At 41.5% G+C, this 7,270-nt stretch overlaps 1 non-coding gene across 1 annotated transcript; it reads right to left on the reverse strand.

Moving 5' to 3' along the window:
* Positions 1-425: 425 nt before the first annotated feature.
* LOC112761695 (small nucleolar RNA R71) lies at positions 426-533 on the reverse strand. The gene has a single exon (XR_003182077.1). It is a non-coding gene; the product is annotated as a small nucleolar RNA R71 (small nucleolar RNA).
* Between the last annotated feature and the right edge of the window lie 6,737 nt (positions 534-7,270).

The following is a 7,270-nucleotide window of genomic DNA, read 5'->3' on the forward strand; positions in this document are numbered from 1 at the left end:
AGAGCTTTTCAAACAAGAAGAAGCCATGGCAGCCGAAAACAACAATGTCAACAATGCAAGGAAGGTGCTTGGTGACTTTACTGCACCTACTCCTGACTTCTATGGGAGAAGCATCTCAATCCTTGCCATTGGAGCAAACAACTTTGAGCTTAAACCTCAATTAGTTTCTCTAATGCAACAGAATTGCAAGTTTCATGGACTTCCATTGGAAGATCCTCATCAGTTCTTAGCTAAATTCTTGCAAATCTGTGACACTGTCAAGACCAATGGTTGACCCTGAAGTCTACAAACTTATGCTCTTCCCTTTTGCTGTAAGAGAAAGAGCTAGGACATGGTTGGATTCACAACCCAAAGAAAGCCTGAAATCTTGGGAAAAGCTAGTCAATGCCTTCTTGGCAAAGTTCTTTCCACCTCAAAAATTGAGCAAGCTTAGAGTGGAAGTCCAAACCTTCAGACAGAAGGAAGGAGAATCCCTCTATGAAGCTTGGGAAAGATACAAGCAATTGATCAGAAGGTGTCCTTTTGACATGCTTTCAGAATGGAGCATCATAGGTATCTTCTATGATGGTCTGTCTTAACTATCCAAGATGTCATTGGACAGCTCTGCTGGAGGATCTCTTCATCTGAAGAAGACACCTACAGAAGCTCAGGAACTCATTGAGATGTTTGCAAATAACCAATTCATGTACACTTCTGAAAGGAACCCTGTGAATAATGGGACAAATCAGAAGAAAGGAGTTCTTGAGATTAATACTCTGAATGCCATATTGGCTCAGAATAAAATATTGACTCAGCAAGTCAATATGATTTCTCAAAGTCTATCTGGAATGCAAGCTGCACCAGGCAGTACTAAGGAAGCTCCACCTGAAGAAGAAACTTATGATCCTGAGAACCTAGCAATGGAAGAGGTGAATTACATGGGAGAACCCTATGGAAACACCTATAATCCTTCATGGAGAAATCATCCAAATCTCTCATGAAAGGATCAATAGAGACCTCAATAAAGTTTCAACAACAGTAATGGTGGGAGAAACAGGTTTAGCAATAGCAAGCCTTTTCCATCATCTTCTCAGCAACAGACAGAGGATTCTAAGCAAAGTCACTCTAACTTAGCAACCATAGTCTCTGATCTAATTAAAACCACTCAAAGTTTCATGACTGAAACAAGGTCTTCCATTAGAAATTTGGAGGCACAAGTAGGTCAGCTGAGTAAGAAAGTTATTGAACTCCCTCCTAGTATTCTCCCAAGCAATACAGAAGAGAATCCAAAGAGAGAGTGCAAGGCCATAACACGTCTCACATGGCCGAACCTGGAAAGGAGGAAGAGGCAGTGATCTCCACTGAGGAAGACCTCAATGGACGTCCACTGGCCTCCATGGAATTCCCTGATGAGAAACCATGGGAATCTGAGGCTCACACAGAGACCATAGAGATTCCATTGAATTTACTCCTACCATTCATGAGCTCTGATGAGTATTCTTCTTCTGAAGAGGATGAAGATGTTACTGAAGAGCAAGTTGCTAAGTACCTTGGAGCAATCATGAAGCTAAATGCCAAGTTATTTGGTAATGAGACTTGGGAGAATGAACCTCCGTTGCTCACTAAAGAACTGGATGACTTGACTAGGCAAAAATTACCTCTGAAGAGACAAGATCCTGGAAAGTTCTCAATACCTTGTACCATAGGCACCATGACCTTTGAGAAGGCTCTGTGTGACCTAGGGTCAAGCATAAACCTCATGCCTCTCTCTGTAATGGAGAAGCTAGGGATCATTGAGGTACAAGCTGCAAGAATCTCACTAGAGATGGCAGACAATTCAAAGAAACAGGCTTATGGACTTGTAGAGGATGTCTTGGTAAAGGTTGAAGGCCACTACATCCCTGCTGATTTCATAATCCTAGAGACTGGGAAGTGTATGGATGAATCCATCATCCTTGGCAGACCCTTCCTAGCCACAGCAAAAGCTGTAATTGATGTTGATAGAGGAGAATTGATCATTCAAGTGAATAAAGACTCCCTTGTGTTTAAAGTTCAAGGATATCCCTCTGTAACCATGGAGAGGAAGCATGAAGAGCTTCTCTCAATACAGAGACAAACAGAGCCCCCACAGTCAAACTCTAAGTTTGGTGTTGGGAGGCCACAACCAAGCTTTAAGTTTGGTGTTGAACCCCCACATTCAAACTCCAAAGTTTGGTGTTGGGTGGTTCCAACATTGCTCTAAACATCTGTGAGGCTCCATGAGAGCCCACTGTCAAGCTATAGACATTAAAGAAGCACTTGTTGGGAGGCAACCCAATCTTTAATTATCTATGTTAAATTTCTATTTTCTTTTGTTATTTTATGTTTTATGTAGGTTGATGATCATGTGAAGTCACAAAAACAATTGAAAAAGCAAAACCAAGACTGAAAAACAGAATGAAAAATAGAACACCCTGGAGGAGAAACTTACTGGCGTTTAAACGCCAGTAAGGGTAGTAGAATGGGCGTTAAACGCCCAGTCTGGCACCATTCTGGGCGTTTAACGCCAGAAATGGGCACCAGACTGGCGTTTAACGCTAGGAAAGGGCAAGAAGCTGGCGTTAAACACCAGAAATGGGCAGCAACCTGGCGTTTAACGCCAGGATTGGCAGAAAGGGGCATTTTTGCACGCCACTTGGTGCAGGGATGAGATATCCTTGACACCTCAGGATCTGTGGACCCCACAGGATCCCACCTACCCTACCTCTCTCTCTCTCTTCTTCACCCATTCACCAATCACCTCAATACATCTTCCCAAAAACCCCTCACCTATCAAATCCCACCATTATCTTCACCACTCACATCCATCCTTCATAAAACCCCACCTACCTCACCATTCAAATTCAAACCACTTTCCCACCCAAACCCACCCATAATGGCCGAACCATACCCCCCTCTCCACTCCTATATAAACTCATCTTCACTCCTTCATTTTCACACAACATACACACTACTTCTCCCCCTTGGCCGAAACACTAAACCCCATCCATCTCCTCTATTTCTTCTTCTTCTACTCTCATATTTCTTCTTTTGCTCGAGGACGAGCAAACCTTCTAAGTTTGGTGTGGTAAAAGCGTTGCTTTTTATTTTTCCATAACCATTTATGTCACCTAAGGCCGGAGAAACCTCTAGAAAGAGAAAAGGGAAGGCAAAAGCTTCCACCTCCGAGTCATGAGAGATAGAGAGATTAATCTCAAGGGTGCACCAAGACCACTTCTATGAAGTTGTGGCCAAGAAGAAGGTGATCCCTGAGGTCCCTTTCAAACTCAAAAAGGGTGAATATCCGGAGATCCGACATGAGATTTGAAGAAGAGGTTGGGAAGTTCTCACCAACCCCATTCAACAAGTCGGAATCTTAATGGTTCAAGAGTTCTATGCCAATGCATGGATCACCAAGAACCATGATCAAAGTGTAAACCCGGACCCAAAGAATTGGCTTACAATGGTTCGGGGGAAATGCTTAGATTTTAGTCCGGAGAATGTAAGGTTGGCATTCAACTTGCCCATGATGCAAGGAGATGCACACCCCTACACCAGAAGGGTCAACTTTGATCAAAGGTTGGACCAAGTCCTCATAGACATCTATGAAGAGGGTGCTCAATGGAAGAGAGATTCAAAAGGGAAGCCGGTTCAACTAAGAAGGCATGACCTCAAGTCCGTGGCTAGGGGATGGTTGGAGTTCATCCAACGCTCAATCATTCCCACTAGCAATCGGTGTGAAGTTACTATAGACCGGGCTATCATGATCCATAGCATCATGATTAGGGAGGAAGTAGAAGTTCATGAAATTATATCCCAAGAACTCTACAAGGTAGCGGACAAGTCCTCTACTTTGGCAAGGTTAGCCTTTCCTCATCTCATCTGTCACCTCTGCAATTCAGCTGGAATTGACATAGAGGAAGACATCCTCATTGATGAGGATAAGCCCATCACTAAGAAAAGGATGGAGCAAACAAACGATCCCACTCATGGACATGAGGAAATTCCTCACCATGAAATCCCTGAGATGCCTCAAGGGATGCATTTTCCTCCAAAAAACTATTGGGAGCAAATCAACACCTCCCTAGGAGAATTAAGTTCCAACATGGGACAACTAAGGGTGGAGCACCAAGAGCATTCCATCCTCCTCCATGAAATTAGAGAAGACCAAAGAGTCATGAGAGAGGAGCAACAAAGGCAAGGAAGAGACATTGAGGAGCTCAAGCACTCCATAAGATCTTCAAGAGGAAGAACTAGCCGCTATTACTAAGCTGGACCCGTTCTTTAATTTCCTTGTTCTTTATTTCTCTGTTTTTCGAAAATCATGCTTTATGTTTATCTATGTTTGTGTCTTTATTACATGATCATTAGTGTCTTAGTGTCTATGCCTTGAAGCTATGAAAATGAATCCATCACCTTTCTTAAATGAAAAATGTTTTTAATTGAAAAAGAAAAAGAAGTACATGAATTTCAAATTTTAAAATAGTTTAGTTATTTTGATGTGGTGGCAATACTATTGTTTTTCTGAATGAATGCTTGAACAGTGCATATTTTTTTGAATTTGTTGATTCATGAATGTTAAAATTGTTGGCTCTTGAAAGAATGATGGAAAAGGAGAAATGTTATTTGATAATCTGAAAAATCATAAAATTGATTCTTGAAGCAAGAAAAAGCAGTGAAAAGCTTGCAGAAAAAAATATATATATGCGAAAAAAAATGCAAAAAATCATATTAGTTTTTAGTATATTTTTAGTATATTTTAGTTAGTTTTTATTATTTTTTTATTAGTTTTTAAAATAAAAATCATATTTCTGGACTTTACTATGAGTTTGTGTATTTTTCTGTGATTTCAGGTATTTTCTGGCTAAAATTGAGGGACCTGAGCAAAAATCTGATTCAGAGGCTGAAAAAGGACTGCAGATGCTGTTGGATTCTGACCTCCCTGAACTCGAAGTGGATTTTCTGGAGCTACAGATGCCTAATTGGTGCGCTCTCAATTGCGTTGGAAAGTAGACATTCTGGGCTTTCCAGCAATATATAATAGTCAATACTTTGCCCAAGATTTGATGGCCCAAACAGGCGTTCCATGTTAGCTTAAGAATCTTGGCGTCAAAACGCCAGAACTAGCACAAAAGTTGGAGTTAAACGCCCAAACTGGCACAAAAGCTGGCGTTTAACTCCAAGAAAAGTCTCTACACATGAAAGCTTCAATGCTCAGCCCAAGCACACACCAAGTGGGCCCGGAAGAAGATTTCTGCATTAATTACTTATTTCTATAAACCCTAGGCTACTAGTTCTCTATAAATAGGACCTTTTACTATTGTATTTTAAAAATCTTTGATAAGTCTTATGCTATCTTAGACACTTTTGGAGGCTGGCCTCACGGCCATGCCTAGACCGTGTTCTTTTGTATTTTCAACGGTGGAGTTTCTACACACCATAGATTAAGGTGTGGAGCTCTGCTGTTCTTTATGAATTAATGCAAAGTACTATTGTTTTTCTATTCAACTCAAGTCTATTTCTTCTCCAAGATATTTATTCGCACCCAAGAACATGATGACTGTGATGATTAGGTGACACTCATCACCATTCTCACCTATGAACGCGTGCCTGACAACCACTTCCGTTCTACATGCAAACAAGCTTGAATGTGTATCTCTTGGGTTTCTAATCTAAGATTAGAACCTTCGTGGTATAGGCTAGAATTATTGGCGGCCATTCCTGAGATCTGGAACGTCTAAACCTTGTCTGTGGTATTCTGAGTAGGATCTGGGAAGGGATGACTGTGACGAGCTTCAAACTCGCGAGTGTTGGGCGTGTGACAGACGATCCTATTCCAACATGATCGAGAACCGACAGATGATTATCCGTCCGGTGACAGCGTGCGTAGAACATTTTCACTGAGAGGACGGGAAGTAGCCATTAACAATGGTGATGCCCAACATAAAGCTTGCCATGGAAAGGAGTATGAATGATTGGAAGAAGGCAATAGGAAAGCAGAGGTTCAGGAGGAACAAAGCATCTTCATACACTTATCTGAAATTCCTACCAATGAATTACATAAGTATCTCTATCTCTATCTTTATTTTTTGTTTTATTTATCTTTAATTATCAATCCTCCATAACCATTTGAATCTGCCTGACTGAGATTTACAAGATGACCATAGCTTGCTTCAAGCTGACAGTCTCCGTGGGATCGACCCTTACTCACGTAAGGTATTACTTGGACGACCCAGTGTACTTGCTGGTTAGTTGTGCGGAATTGTGACAAAGTGTGATTCACGTTTGAGAGCTCCAAGTCTTTGGCGCCATTGTTGATGATCACAATTTTGTGCACCATGCATCCTTACAGACCAGCCTCTGAATCTACCAAGACACATCCAGAATGCCATGGAACACGTATAGATTGTGGGTAACTTACCTTTTCCCGCTTTGGTCTCAGATCTCGTCTCGGCAGCCGGAGTCTCCTACAGAGCTGGGGACACCAAAGCCATGCTTCCACGAGATGATCAGTACGTCCCTAACGGGAAATATATTAGACTTCCAGCAGCCACTACTAGCTAGCCTACCGAACCGGCTGAGGACATTTTTCCTTCAGCACCACAAGCACCTACAACAACCCAACTGCTCCATCAGATACTTGAAAAGTTGGATCGGCAGGAACAGAAAGCTAAGCTAAGAGAGCGCCATAACAAGCGCCGATTCACATACCTTAAGGAGCTGATTATGGGAAAATTCAAGGACTCAGACACCCCGGACTCCACTTCCTTTACCAGCACAGGGAGCCATGATGGTCCCGACTGTGGAGATACTGCTACCAGCCCACCCTTGTTCCTAACAGATGGCACCGAGGACGTTGCAAAGCCTTAAGTGTGGGGAGGTCGGTCAGTACCTGACTCCCGGAGGTAATTTCTCTTCCCTAACACCAATAAATTAGGATATTTAGTTAGTTTTTTCTTTTGTAGAATAGGATAAATTGCATAGTAACAGGTTAGTTGCATGCATGTTCTACTTGATTGAAAAGACAATAAGTTTCTTCTAAGACCCTATCTTTAGAACAAAATTTCACTAATTTTAACCAAAACTCTTATGTTAAAAATGCTTGAAGTTGTATTTGGAACATGATTCTTGAGCCAAAGAACACACAACCTGTGAGATTTGAGCCCAAATGCATGGTTACATTATTTAACCATAATTATTTTATTCTTGTGTTTTTACTTCTCTATGATTGTAATCTATATTTTATTTCATCCTATATGTCCAATGTTTAATA

This window comes from Arachis hypogaea, chromosome 16, assembly GCF_003086295.3.
Source record: "Arachis hypogaea cultivar Tifrunner chromosome 16, arahy.Tifrunner.gnm2.J5K5, whole genome shotgun sequence".
In the NCBI taxonomy this organism is placed as follows: Eukaryota; Viridiplantae; Streptophyta; class Magnoliopsida; order Fabales; family Fabaceae; genus Arachis; species Arachis hypogaea.